Source organism: Argentina silus, assembly GCF_951799395.1.
Source record: "Argentina silus genome assembly, chromosome: Y".
Taxonomy (NCBI): Eukaryota; Metazoa; Chordata; class Actinopteri; order Argentiniformes; family Argentinidae; genus Argentina; species Argentina silus.
The window spans coordinates 12,243,241-12,258,605 of NC_139654.1; positions in this window are offsets into that span (position 1 = coordinate 12,243,241).

The window sequence follows — 15,365 nt, forward strand, 5'->3', positions numbered from 1 at the left end:
ATCTAGTCCCCTGAGACAGAAGGTTTTAGTCACCTGAGACAGATAGAAGGTTCGAGTAACTTGAGACCGAAGGTTCTAGTCACCTGAGACAGAGAGAATATTCGTGACACCTGTGACAGAAGTTATAGTCCCATAAGACAGAACGTTCTTGTCACCTGAGACAGAAGGTGTCGTAGAATTTAAGTAATGGTATTTTGAAATAACATACCGTTAAACCGGAGCTGTTGATTCATTCAAAGACTTTATTCACAGAGAACAAAGCCGTGTCAGGTTTGCAAAGTTGATCACCCTTTTCACTTCTGTTACCTGTCTTTTTATAGACATCACATAGGTCAACAAACGTCTACTTCCTGATTACATACACCAATAATATTCAAGAACTACATTTCGTCATCCCGGGGCTACTCCCACCTGACCTAGTGTTGGTCAGTCTGATGAAAGATCAATTGGCCCAGGCTGCTTACACAAGTCATCTGTCCTGGCTGTTTACAACTGTGTTAATTACTCATCTATCCTGTTTCCGCAGTTGCTAATCAATTGTACTCATTGTATTCACACCCTCTAGTGGACTTCTCACTTTAACCTCACCCCTCATTTATTGCACGCTTCAACTATTCTAAAACTATCTGTTGTCCTTTGATCTCTTCACTGGGTGTGGAATTGCTAACCTTGCAATTGTCTTTAAATTTACCATATACTCCCCCCTTTGGGACTTAATAGTCCCACATCCTATATGAATGAGTCGTAAATGATATACTAATGAAACATGTAAGCGATCAAAGACAACATACATAAGCAAATCACAGAAGCAAACATAACATGTATGGCATCAACAGTATGACATTCTATTAGCTCCTGGGGACACGCCTCCTTTACAGGTGGGGGCGAAAAACCCAGTCTTGTACTAGGAAAATTCCCCCACGGTTCTCACCTTATCCAGTCATCATTGAGCAACCACTTTACAAGTCTGCAAATGAGCACCCGTCACCATGAGCAACAACTTAACTACATTTAAATGATTACACAAATGGTTAATAAAAAGTAAAACATCACACAACACATCATTCTATTATGGGACCTATATGTCCAACACAGGGTAACACTCCTTCTCCCTTAACCATGGCCATCCCACTGTGCCTTTATGCATACATTCAACATGGTCATTCTATCAGTACTACACACATAACACTTTAAAACACATCAATGTCCATTCAAATTGTCAATATTCCCAAAGGGAATATAGTTCTTGAATGGCCCGGGTTTCGTCTTTCTTGAGGATTGTAGCAATGCTTCTCCCCTGTAGGTGTAGTTGTTAGCGCTTGCTAGTCCTGGCTGGGAGTCTAGACGATCTCGTCATCCTCGGATGAGGGGGCAGAAGACTCATTACTGCCTCCCCAGTTGAGAACAGGATATAGGTCTAGGTGGCCTCCCATTTTTTCAACTGCCATCTGAGCTATCCCTCTGGTTACACTCATCTGCTTTATGGTGCCCTGTATAAAGAAGGATCTCAAAACAGGCATTATACAAAAAAATAACAGTCCTAACACTACTATCACTGTCACGACCATTATTCCCATTTTCGCCAACATTCCTCCCCCTGATCCTAAGATGTTGTCTAACCAGTTTCCCAAAGTCCGTGCCTGCATTATGTCTCACTTCCTGTCTCAAAGTCCTTAGTTTAGTCATTGCTCTAACAAAACTTCCTGAAGGATCAGTGTTACCTGGAATGAATGTACAGCATTGGTCCCCAAACATTTTATACACTCCACCTTGAGCGGCCATCAGAAAATGTAATGCCTGTCTGTTCTGCCATGTCATTCTGCTTGTCTCTCTGACCTGTTCTCCTAGGGCTGATAAGGCATCATCTGTGTAATTGATGAACCTCTGCTGATTGTAATAAATGGCATTTATCCAATCCACATTTTTATTTATTGTGGGCCAAAGGAAAATTGATTCTATTCCTGCCAGTATCTGGCTTCTAGCCTTATGCTCTTCAGGTACCCCTCTTGGTACTCCTATGGCATCTATATATACTGCAGGGTCTGCCTGATACGCCCTTTTTCTCCTATTTCCTGGTTTAACTGCTCCCTGATCTAGTTCTTGCTTGTCAGCCCATAATCCAGTGTCATTTCCTGACAAAATAGTCACCGACTTGGCTAGCGTAACCCTAGCACATATTCCTGACCAATCAGAGGGTAATGCCGCCAGTAGCTTTCCTTCTCCACATACCCAATAATAATCTGCCACTGGCTCATTCTGGCTAAGATATATATTGGTTAGGGGCATGTTACCTGGTGCCCATGGAGCCCCTAATCTCCGTGCCAGTGGTCCAGAGCAGTTTTCTTGCCTATCTTGTTTTACCCCGCGTCTCTCATTGACTATTTCTTCTTCTGTCTTAACCGTGTTAGGGGGAAGTACTACCGTACGGGTAGCATTCATATATATCCCTATTGCTTGGTTATAAGGTACTTTTGGCCTAGGATTTTCCATATTCCATGGTACAATACGCCATGTGACATGACAGTTCCCTTTAAATTTCCCCAGGTTAGCGGTGCCATATGTTGTGCTAAATGGTTTGTTGAAGCATTCAAACTTTTGCTTCCAATCAATTGCATAGGGTCCGGGGATCTCCCTCTTTGCCTCATCTACTCTCACATCTATTTTTCTGCATTGCTCTCTAAAAGTTTGAGCATAAAACGGATGGTATCTGGTGTTGCTTAAGACCCCCAAACATTCGGCGGGACAATAGGGTTGGTTCGTTTCTTCTATGTGACAGAACTTCTTATGAAACTGTGCACATGCCTGGTATGTGTGTGGGCTAGGTACCACTCGTAGTACTTTAAGTGGTGATGGACTACACATGAGGCAATCTCCTTTTGTTACTGACTGGGCTGTAAACTCTACCCATTTATACCAATCATTTTGCTTTGCCTGTTCCCATAATGTATTTGCCTGGTTCAAATCTTGTGCTAAAGCCTGTCCTATCTGTGACATCAAATAGATTAGCATTATTATCATACAGAGCACTAGTCCCTTCCCCGGAATTCCCCAGGTTCTACTGTCTTTCCTGGTCGGCTGGGGCTGGATTTCAGGCCCCCGTTCAGCCTCTGTACCTGTTCCTTCATTTCCTCTGTGCTCCTGTACGACCTCACCCGTTCCTTCGTCTTCTTCTCTGGTTCGCCTGAGTTCTTGCCTCGGGACCCGGGTGCAGTGGTTCAAGTGGTACCAGGTTAGACTCCCTCGGACTTGTATTGCAGTGGGGGTGGCTCGCACTACCTCTTACGGTCCTTCTCTCCTTGGCTCGTTCCACTTCCTTCTGAAGACTTTGATGTACACCTGGTCTCCTGGAGCTATCGGATTGGGCAGGGGGGTCTCCGGCTCCGGCTGCTTGTCTTTTTCCTGTAAATATATAACTTTATGTATCTCAGTGTAGTATAGTCCGTTGTACACAGAGGCAGACGCAGTATGTCGGTAAGGGATTGCTCCCGTTTATTCATACAGTTCGTTCGTGAAATGTCCTTTTGGCTTTCCAGCCTCCTTAATGACCACTCGGTGACTTTGCAGTCGTCCCTTTCTCTCTCTCTCGTTCCGCCGTTCCCAGCTCACCTCGCCTACTGAAATGGCAGAAGCACACACATCTTAAACATTCGCCGACGAGACTTCATTTGCAGCAGGTGTGCAACAAAGTCTCGCCGACACAACCCCGGCCACGGTCCTGTAGCTCCCTCTACAGGCCGAACGCTGCATGTCCCCCCACACTCAGTTAGTTGTTTCATATATTGTTTCAATTCCATCTGAAGTTGCTCAAGTGGTGGTCCTTTATAAGGTCCTCTTATTGTTGGCACTGGCATGGGTCGACCTGTAAGCATTTCATGCGGTGTTAAATGCGTATTTCTGTTAATCTGCATACGATAACTCATTAATGCAAGTGGCAAGGCATCTACCCAGTTAAGCTTTGTGGTGGCACATACAGTCATGAGAAAAAGTTAGGACACCCCCCAAAATATTAAGTTATTCTCTTAAAAATATGGACATATCAATATGTTATCTTCTTTCTAACAATGTCTATAGATAAAGGGGATGTAATTGAACAAAAAACTATGAAAATGTAACTTTGTAATCATTTATTTAACGAAAAATTAACAATAATGCCAATTCCTACTGAGGAAAAAGTTAGGACACCCTATGCCCTAATAGCTAGTATTGCCCCCCTTGGCTGAAATAACCTCAATTAGACGTTTCTTATAACTGTCTACAGGTCTCTGACATCAATTGGGAGAAAGTTTTTCCCACTCCTCCTTGCAGAATTCTTTCAGCTGTGTGATGTTCGAGGGGTGTCTTGCATGCACAGCCAGTTTCAAATCAATCCACAGCATCTCAATAAGATTAAGATCCGGGCTTTGACTTGACCATTCCAGAACTCTCAATTTATTTTTCTTGAGCCATTCCTTGGTAGATTTACTGGAATGTTTTGGGTCATTGTCATGTTGCATGGTCCACATCTGCTTCAGCTTCAACTTTCGAACAGATGGTCTCACATTTTCCTCAAGCACCCTCTGATACAATACAAAATTCATAGTGGATTCTATGATGGTGAGCTGACCAGGCCCTGCTGCAGAAAAGCAGCCCCAAACCATGACATTTCCACCCCCATGCTTCACAGTTGGTATGAGATGGCGCCGAGGAAGGCTGCCGTGTCTCACGCTCCTCCTCACCTTTTTATTGTTTTAACTTATCTTGCTAGTTTATTTTTATATTTACGCCTAACTCTCGGTAACAGGCGAACGGCCAAAGCGAGCCCTATCATACGATATGATAGAGAAAAACTTTTGCGCATTAGATCGTCGGTGGAAAACACTTTTTCACCACCACCCGCAAACAATGGCAATCTACCCTGGCTACCTGCTGCCTCACCTGGACAATGGAGGAGACGGAGGAAGCGAGGCTCGCGGGCGGGAGTGCTGGTCAGGCTGAGGAAACGTGAGAACCGGCCTCCTCTCCCCAGTATTCTTCTGGCGAACGTCCAGTCACTGGACAACAAGCTGGATGAACTCCGGAGCAGGATGGCGTTTCAACGGGACATTAAGAACTGTAACGTTATGGTTTTCACGGAGACTTGGCTCGACCCTTCGGCCCCAGATTGCGCCATTGTTCCACACGGATTCTCCATTCACCGCCAGGACAGGACAATGACATCGGGGAAGAGCAAGGGGGGAGGTGTCTGCTTCATGGTGAATAACAAGTGGTGTTCAGACGTGGAGATACTTTCATCGGACTGTTCTCCCAATTTAGAGCACCTCATGATCGGATGTCGACCTTATTATTCGCCCAGGGAGTTTACATCGGTTGTGCTTACAGCTGTCTATATACCACCAGACGCTGATACCAACCAAGCGCTGCACGAGCTGTATGGAGTTATCGACAGGACGGAGACCTCACGGCCCGAGGCTGCTTTCATTGTGGCTGGGGATTTTAATAAAGCCAACTTGAGGAAAGTCCTGCCGAGATACCGCCAGCACATCAGCTTTCCCACGCGAGGCGCAAACACGCTCGACCATGTTTACTCTCCCTTCCGCGACGGATATAAGGCCCTCCTACGACCCCCATTCGGCAAATCAGACCACAGCTCAGTACTGCTTCTGCCTTCCTACAGGCAGATACTCAAACGTGACAGGCCGGTGACGCGGACCATTCAACGTTGGTCTGACCAATCAGACTCCGCATTACGGGACTGTTTCAGCACTACGGAGTGGGATGTGTTTAAGGACGACAATTTAAACACACACACGGACTCGGTGATTTGCTACATTGGCAAATGCATTGATGACGTCGTGCCGCGGATTACTGTACGGACATTTCCCAATCAGAAGCCCTGGGTTAATGGAGAAGTCCGAGCCAAACTTAAGGCACGGACTGCCGCCTACAACTCAGGTGATTTGGAGGAGTACAGCAATTCCAGGTATGCACTCAGGAAAGCTATTAACATTGCTAAGAGACAATACAAGGACAGAATGGAGTCCAACTTTGAGGGCTCCAACTCAAGGCACATGTGGACCGGACTCAGAACAATTACAGACTTTAAAGGGACTACGAGTGTGACTGAGGAAGTGTCTCCATCTCTCCCAGATGACCTTAACACCTACTTCGCACGTTTTGAGAGCTACTCTCCGGCTGAGGAAGTACAGATGGACCAGGACCCCTGCACACTAGCAATAACAAGGGCAGATGTGTGCAAATCCTTCAAAAGGATCAATCCACACAAGGCCCCTGGTCCGGATGGCATACCTGGCCGGGCTCTCAGGGTGTGTGCAGATCAGCTGGCAGGTGTGTTTACAGACATTTTCAACCTGTCACTGCTCCAGTCGGTGGTCCCCACATGTCTCAAAAAGTCCACCATCATCCCCATCCCAAAGAAGTCAAAAACATCCTGCCTCAACGACTACCGACCAGTAGCACTGACTTCCATCGTCATGAAGTGCTTTGAGCGGTTAGTCAAATCATTCATCACCTCCTCCCTCCCTGACTCACTGGACCCCATGCAGTTTGCATACAGGGCAAACAGGTCCACAGACGATGCCATCGCCCTCGCCCTCCACACTGCCCTCTCCCACCTGGACCAGAAGAACACATATGTGAGAATGCTGTTCATTGACTACAGTTCAGCATTCAATACCATTGTGCCCTCCAAGCTCGCTGTGAAGCTCAGGGACCTCGGGCTCAACACCACGCTTTGTGACTGGATCCTGAGCTTCCTGACGGGCAGACCCCAGGCAGTGCGGATAGGAGGCGCCACATCATCCACCCTGACTCTCAACACCGGCGCACCCCAGGGCTGCGTGCTCAGCCCTCTCCTCTACTCCCTGTTCACACATGACTGCGTGGCCACACACAGCTCCAACACCATCATCAAGTTTGCTGACGACACGACCGTCATCGGCCTGATCACCGACGGCGACGAGACGGCGTACAGAGAGGAGGTGAGAGTCCTGACATCTTGGTGCCAGGACAACAACCTCCAGCTCAACCTCAGCAAAACTAAGGAGCTGATTGTGGACTACAGGAAGCGGCAGGGAGCTGGGCACGCCCCTATCACCATCAACGGGACGGCAGTAGAGAGAGTCAGCAGATTCAAGTTCCTCGGGGTCCACATCTGCGAGGACCTGACCTGGACTCACCACACCGACGCCATCACAAAGACGGCAAGACAGCGGCTCTTCTTCCTCCGCAGGCTGCGGAGGTTCAACATGGACTCCAGGATACTCTGCAACTTCTACAGGTGCACCATAGAGAGTATCCTGACTGGCTGCATCACCGCCTGGTACGGCAGTTGCTCCGCCCTCAACCGTAAGACATTACAGAGGGTGGTGAAAGCTGCCCAGCACATTACCAGGACGGAGCTGCCATCCATGGAGGACCTCTACACTCAGCGCTGCAGGAAGAAGACTAACCGGATTATTAAAGACCCTCATCACCCCAGCAACAAACTGTTTCGGCTGCTCCCGTCTGGCAGACGCTACCGCAGCATCCGGTCTCGCACCACCAGACTCAGGGACAGTTTCATCCCACAGGCTATAAGACTGTTGAACTCCTGAGCTACTTAGCTCACCACAATGACACTTTAACTATGCCACTTTATAACATGCCACTATAAAATGCCACTTTAGACCAGTCGACATCTGGATAAAAACGTCTGTTTACATTTCACTTTTTACATTTTACATTTACATTTATTTAGTTTTATATTTAGGTAAATATTGTTATTGTTGTTGTTTCTTATTTTTATTATTTACACTTCTTATTGCACTGTTGGAGGAGCCCAAGACTTAAGAATTTCATTGCCAGCGATTGCTCTGTAACTGTTGTGCATATGACAATAAAACCATCTTGAATCTTGAATCTTGAATCTTGAGGTTCTTGTTCTCAAATGCTGTCTTGGTTTTGCGCCAAACATGTCTACTCTTACTGTGCCCAAATAGTTCAACTTTGGATTCATCTGTCCAAAGCACATTGTTCCAGAAGTTCTGGTCTTTCTCTAGGTGTTCTCTGGCAAACTTTAGTCTTGCCCTGATGTTTTTTTTTGACAGCAGGGGTTTCCTCCTTGCACACCTCCCATGTAATGCAAACTTGTTCAGTCTCTTTCTTATGGTGGATGCATGTACTTTGACATCAATTGTGGCAAGAGATACCTGTAGGTCTCGTGATGACATTCTGGGATTGTTGGAGACTTCTTTAAGCATCTTTCGGTCAGCTCTTAGGCTGAACTTGCTTGGGCGGCCTGACCTGGCCATGTTGGTGGTGGTTTTAAATGTTCTCCACTTGTAAATTATTTTCCGGACAGTGGAATGGCCAATTTCGAATAGTTTGGAGATCTTTTTATATCCCTTCCCAGACTCATATGCATCTACAATTTTTCTTCTGAAGGCCTCAGAGAGCTCTTTTGATCTCGCCATGGTGATGCAACTCACTTCAACAATCAAGAGCAAACCAAACTAAATATCTGAGGCTTAAATAGGACAGGCTCCTCCAAAATCCTCTGTAACGATGTTCTAATCATTTGCACCTGATGTGGTGCTCTTTATTATAATTTTAGGCATTTTAAGTGGAACTAAATGTGGGGGTGTCCTAACTTTTTCCTCACAAGAAGATTGCATTTCTATTAATTACATTTTACCAATCATTTTTTAAATAATTTGTTTCAGTTGTATTTGTTTAGTTATATTACCTCAATTTTTCAATATTGTTCAAATGAATATCAAATGTCCATATGTTTGAATATGTTGAAGAAGACAAAGGTTTTCATAGGGTGTCCTAATTTTTTCTCATGACTGTATCTTGTTCAACTTTGTTTTGAGGGTATCATTTATTCTTTCTACCATTCCTTGTGATTGTGGATGGTAGACACAACCCAATCTTTGCTTTATTCTTAACTGCTGTACGACTTGTTTCACAGTTTTCTGAATAAATGCTGCACCATTATCTGAGCTAATCTCATTAGGTATTCCAAATCTGGGTATTACTTCTCTTGTTAGAAATTTAACCACTGTTCCTGCCCCTAATTCTGCCGATGGCGTTGCTTCTACCCATCTGCTGAATCTATCTATTACAACAAGCATGTATCTTTTCCCATTTACCTTTTTGATCATGTCTACATAGTCCATTACCAAATGTTTAAATGGTCCGTCTGGAACCGGTATGTGTCCTAAAGGTGTTTTAATTCCCTTTCTCACATTGTTTTGTGCGCATACTGTGCATTCTGCTAATGCATTTTCTACCATAGCCTGTAAATAGGGTGACCAATACCCTTGGATTTTTATCTTTCTCACAACTTCCCTCCTTGCGCAATGGTCAAAACCATGCGCATCAGCGATCAAAATCCCCAGTAGCACAGTAGGCGCTACTATAGTACCTTCATGCGATCTCCACAATCCTGTAGAGTCTACCCTCGCCCCCTTTGGAGCCACATGGATTGCTCATACGGCCCTGCAATCTGTTGCATGCGTATGATATCCTCTAGCTGCGTTATAGGTTCTATTAATACCATTAGGGCCAACACAGCCACCTCGCACTTAGACGCTCTCTTTGCCGCTTCATCGGCAGCATTATTGCCCCGAATAACGTAATCATTACCTTTCTGGTGCGCCTGACATTTAATAATCGCTAACCGCTTTGGTTTCATCATGTTCGACATCAATTTCTTAATTTGCTCACAATGCTGTATAGGTGATCCATCACTTCTCAAAAAACCTCTCTGTTTCCATACTGCTCCAAACAGATGACAGACTCCGTGCACATACGCTGAGTCAGTAAAAATGTTCACTGCTTTGCCTTCTCCTATTTTACAGGCTTCTGTCAGCGCTCTTAGTTCTGCCAACTGGACCGAACATGGTTGTGGACAGCTGTCTATCTTCTCTTCTCGAAACGTCTGTCCTACTTGTTTGACTATACCGTACCCTGCATGATTACCTAAATGATCTTTGTAACATGAACCATCTACAAAATATGTGTCTTCTGCATATGGTAAGGGTGTTGATTCTAAGTCTGGTCTTAACCTAGTGAATGTTAGTGATTGTGCTATACAATCATGTTCTTCCCCTTCATCTGCTAGTGGTATTAACTCAGCTGGATTCACTGTACTACATCTCTTGATAGTGATATCTGGGTTATGTTAATAATGACAACTATGACAGGTTCCTAGCTTGCGTTAGCACAAACCTTCCCTGTTCTAACAGTTCCACTGTCTTGTGATGTGTGTATATTGTTATTGGGTATCCCATTGTGACTGATGATGCCTTTTCATAAGCATAGTGCATAGCTGCCACTCCCTGAAAACAGGGCGGATACCCCTGGGCCACACTGTCTAGTTTGGTGCTATAGTAGGCTAAAGCTTGCTTTTTCATACCACTACACGTTTCCTGTACTAACACTGCTGAAGCATACCCATCCCTTCTGTTGGCCACATATAATAGGAATGGTTTGTTATAATCGGGCACAGCCAAGGCTGGCGCCCGTTGCATTTCTTTTTTCAATGTTTCAAATGCTATTGTAGCTTCTGTTGTCCATATTAAAGGGGCTCTTAAGCTCTGATGACCCGGTGCTTTTATCAGTACCCTCAGAGCTGCTGTTTTTGTCATAATCTACTATCCAATCTCCGCTGAACCCTGTCATACCCAAGAACGTCATCATTTGGCCCACAGTTATTGGTTTTGGTGCTTTGCTTATGCCTTCTAATTGTCCTGGTGATATTGCTTTTAACCCATGCGCTATAGTTCTTCCCAGATAGTCAACCTGAGGTAAACAATATTGCAATTTAGTTTTAGACACCTTGTGTCCCCCCTTTGCCAATTGTTGGAGAACTCTTATTGAGTCTTCATGACACTGTTCCAATGTGGTTGAACAAATTAGCAAGTCATCTACGTATTGGATTACTGTGCTGTTTATCTCTAGGTCTTCTAAATCTGCTTTTAGCACTTGGTTGAACACATGAGGTGAATGTTTAAACCCTTGAGGTATTCTAGTGTAAGTGTACTGTTGTCCTCTGTAGGTAAATGCAAACAAGTACCGACTTTCTTCTGCTAATGGTACACTGAAAAAAGCTGAACATAAATCTATCACTGTATAGTATTTGGCTGTTGGAGGAACATTTGTTAACAATGTATGAGGATTTGGTACTTCTGCTGGCCAATCCTGTACCACCTAATTTACTGCCCTTAAGTCATGTACCAATCTCCATTTGGACTTGTCTGCTTTTAGAATTGGGAGAAGGGGGGTATTGCACGGGCTGTTTGTTTTTTCTAAAACACCCGCTGCTATCAAACCCTCTATTGTTTTGCTTATTCCTTCCTCAGCTTCAGGTTTCATAGGATATTGGGCTTTTCTTGGTAATACACTACCCTGTTTTGTTCTTAGAATTATAGGGCTTGCTGACTTTACTAAGCCCACATCAGTGTCATGTTTAGACCAGAGACTTTCCGGGATCTGTTCCTCCATGTTATCTCTTAATTGATTGTCTGACTTTTCTTTTATCTGAACCTGTTGTTTAACCAATATGGCTACTTCCTGTGGTATACCATTCATAGGCGTGGCACATATTATTTTTATGAATTCCTTGTCTGCTGACTGTTTTACTAATGGGTTACTTGTTTCTTTCCAATCACATTTTAATGCAATTCTCATCATTGGTCCCAAGTCTCTTGCTCTATACCCTTTATTTACCATTAATGACACATGAGGAGCAGCATTAGGTATATTATACCATTTTTGTACAAATTCTGATTCATCTATTTGCATAGCTGCTCCCTGGTTTCCCACTATAATATATTGTGACATTAAAGGGACAACCAGATTTTTGGTTTGCTCCTGCCAGATTTGTTCGTGGCAGGGGTTGCAATTTGGGTCAAACTGCACAGTGCAGTGATAGTCAAATCGTGGCCTCCTTGCATCTGGCAATTGGGCTTCAATATATTTTCTCCATTTTAACCAATTTTGCTCTATGTGGGCATTTCTTGTGTCTTTATTGCCATATTATCTACATATACACCTTCTGGGGAACACCATATTTTCATCCCCAGCATGCATAATGCATCCCTCCCCAAGAGATTTACCGGAGTCTGGTCAGAGATTAGTATGGGAAGGGTTGTGGCTCTGTCTCCTATCTTCAGACTTACTGGAGTAGACATTGGAATTAGCTGCGCTTGTCCCGAGAATCCTACTGTTTTAACACATTTTCCTGACCTGGGGAGGTGAGAGGCATAATTTAGACCTACACAAGTGTAGGTAGCTCCTCAAAGATTCAAAGTGTTTATTATCATATGCACAGTAGAAAACATGTTTCCCTGTACAACGAAATTCTTGCTTTGCTGTCCGCAGAATGCCAACCATGTAAAATATACAATACTAAAGAATATACAATATATACTAAACAAATGTACAAGACAGCAAAATTTAAGGCATAAAATAAAATAGCAGCAATAATAATAATAAACAGTGAAAATGTCCTGTATCTATCATCATGGGTATGTCTCTATTTTCTATTTGAACCTGCAGCATTGGTTCTTGATCAGCTTCTGTGGTTAACACTGGAAGCTGCCCCTCCCTTTTCGGATTCTCTGGGCACCCCTAATATCCATAATTTAGTCCCCTATATGGGTTGGCTGGTCCTTGTGGAGGCTGCTGCTGTTGCTGACCATAGCTCTGTTGGCTCTTTTCACTCGGTTTCCATGGATTAGGGCAATCCCTTCGGAAATGTCCTGGTATTTGACATCTCCAGCACACGTCAGATTGACCTTGTGGGCTTGTTCTTTGGAACCGTCCTTGGGGTCTCTGTCTGCCTGTCCATGGCTGAAACTGCTGGGGCTGCTGGGTATACACCTGAACTACAGGTACGGTGGGTTGCTCTTGTCCCTGAGGTCTCGGCACTGGAAGTGGTTCTGGTGTGGCTCTGTATGGAACTGGTTTCCTGGTTTCGGCGCTCATTACGCCTTGTACCTTCTTTTTGTTCCGTTCTGTGAGTTCCCCCAGCTGGAGCTGTGTTAACTTTCTCTGGTTCTCCTTTTCTTGCTTCTTTAGCCTTGACTCATCTTTCCGGTATTTTTCCACTGCATGGACCAGATGATCACAGAATTCCTTATGTGTTTTGGACGTAAGTCCCACCACATCCTCTAACCTGCTTTTCACCCGAGGGGACATGGCATCTATCACTGCGGTTCTGAACAGTGTTGTCATCAGTGGGTCTCCCTCTGGGTCTGCTTCAGTCTCTAGTTTCCACTTCTTTAGTTGCTGGTGCAGGTATGTGGCAGGATTCTCAGTCTCTCCCAGTGGTTCTCCCTTCAGAGTCTTAATATCCAGCCTCTGTGGATACTCTTCTCTCAGGGTTGTCCACATCTCATTTCTGGTCTGGTCAAATGACATCCCGTCGGCTCTGGTATTGCCCGTGGCTTCTCCCAGTCCACAACTTATGAGGATGTCTTCCATCTTTGCCACCCCCAGTACCTTGGCCAACAGGGCTTTGAGGTCTCCCACCGCCAGCAGTTTCCCTGCAGTCTCTTCCTCAAAGCTTCTAATCCATTTACCTGCTCCATCATGTATGTCAGGTAGTCTGCTAATTATTCCCTGTAAGTCCTGCATACCCCAGGGCACATAGTGTCCTTGATTTCCTTTTACCAGGATGGGGCACTGATATCTATCTGGGAGACCTATCTTTCCCCTATCTCTCAACTCTCGTTCAGTACTCCTGGATTCTTCCCTATGTCTTATTCTACTGTCTGTTTCCAAGTCATGAAGTATTTCATCTACTGTTTTTGCTTGGTATATCTCTCTCTGGCTTATCCCAGACCTCCTCTCCTCCTGTCCCTCGTCACCGGACCTCGGGTCATCTCTTGGGTCATCTTTGGGTCCCCAGGCGGTCGTCCCCTTATCTCTGGGTGTGCTGTGTAGCTGTCTCTCTGGTCGGCGTGCGCTTGGTGTAGTCCTCTTCTCTTGTCTTAACTCGGACCTCCACCCGCCTTTGTCTACTTGATTTAAGGCCTCTTTTAATTCTGCGTAACAATCAAGCCCTATGGGGCTTCTTGATCCCCTTCTCTCTGTACTTCCCTTCTCTTCTTCCTCATCTTCTTCTTCCACCTTTATATTCCCATCCAGGTGTATCTTTGCTGATAATACAGGGAATTCTTCATGGTTATAGGATGGGGGCATCACCTTTTCTTCCTCATTTACTTCCCCTTTGCCCTTCTCTAACCTTCTTAGCTCTCTAGCCTCCTTTAACATTGCTTCCCCTTCTGCTTTAAACAGTTTCAACATGTCTATTTCTCTCTTTCTTTTCTCCTGTCTCTTTCTTGAATTTTCCCGAGGTTTGTGGTTTCTTATCAGTGTTCCCATTTCCTTACACATTGCCACATCAAATGTGTCCCCTCCTTAGGCCACTTAGTATAATTCTTACGGGTTCGTTTTTCCCATTTTTCTGACATCTCTTTTATTTGGTTATTTAAGAGAGGGTTTTTATTCTCTAATACTTCTACTGGAGTTACCATGGTAATCCCTTTCTCCATTTTTCCTTTTACAGTAATTATTTTTAGGGTTATTATAAAATGTCTTATTTTTCACTCTTTTCTGTAATTTTGTCAAAAGAGAACAATTGTGTATTATTGGTTATCTAGGATATCACTGTAAAATTAAAGAAATAAGTTAAGAAACAGCTTTGGAATCAGCTTGAGATATCCTAATCACAATTTATGTCTTATACCCTGGGAATCAAATATATGTATAATCAACAACTGTATTTGCATGTATGTATGTATGCTTGAGAGTGTATTTGTATGTATGACAATGTATGAATGAGTGTGTGTCTATATTAGTATAGTTATGTGTATGTGTCTATGAGTGTGAGTGTGATGTGAGAGAATATAGTATTCACCTTCTGTCAAAAGGTGATGACGTCACATGAATTTAATCATCAAAAATAATACTTGAAAATTATAAGTCCCGCCCCTTTGGGGTGATGGGGTTTGTGTTGATGGTTGTGCAATGAGGTGTAGGTGAGAGGTCTCTTATAACTCCCGCCCGTTTGGGGTGATGGGGTTTGTGTTGATGGTTGTGCAATGAGATGTAGGTGAGAGGTCAAGGTGTTCTGCTCTTTGTGAAATTAGAAATTAACCAGGGGCCCTGAGAGCTGGTCACAACGGATCAAAGACTTGATCAGCTGCATCAGAACTGAACTGGCTGAACCCCAAGCAAGGGCTAGTGATGACTATGTGTCGTGATGACTTCATGCCGCATACATACATCTATGTCAAAATTGCATATGTGGCTTAAAATAAAGGCTCAATACTGAGGGTTAAAATGTGCAATTAAAAAAAAAGGCCATTAAAAAA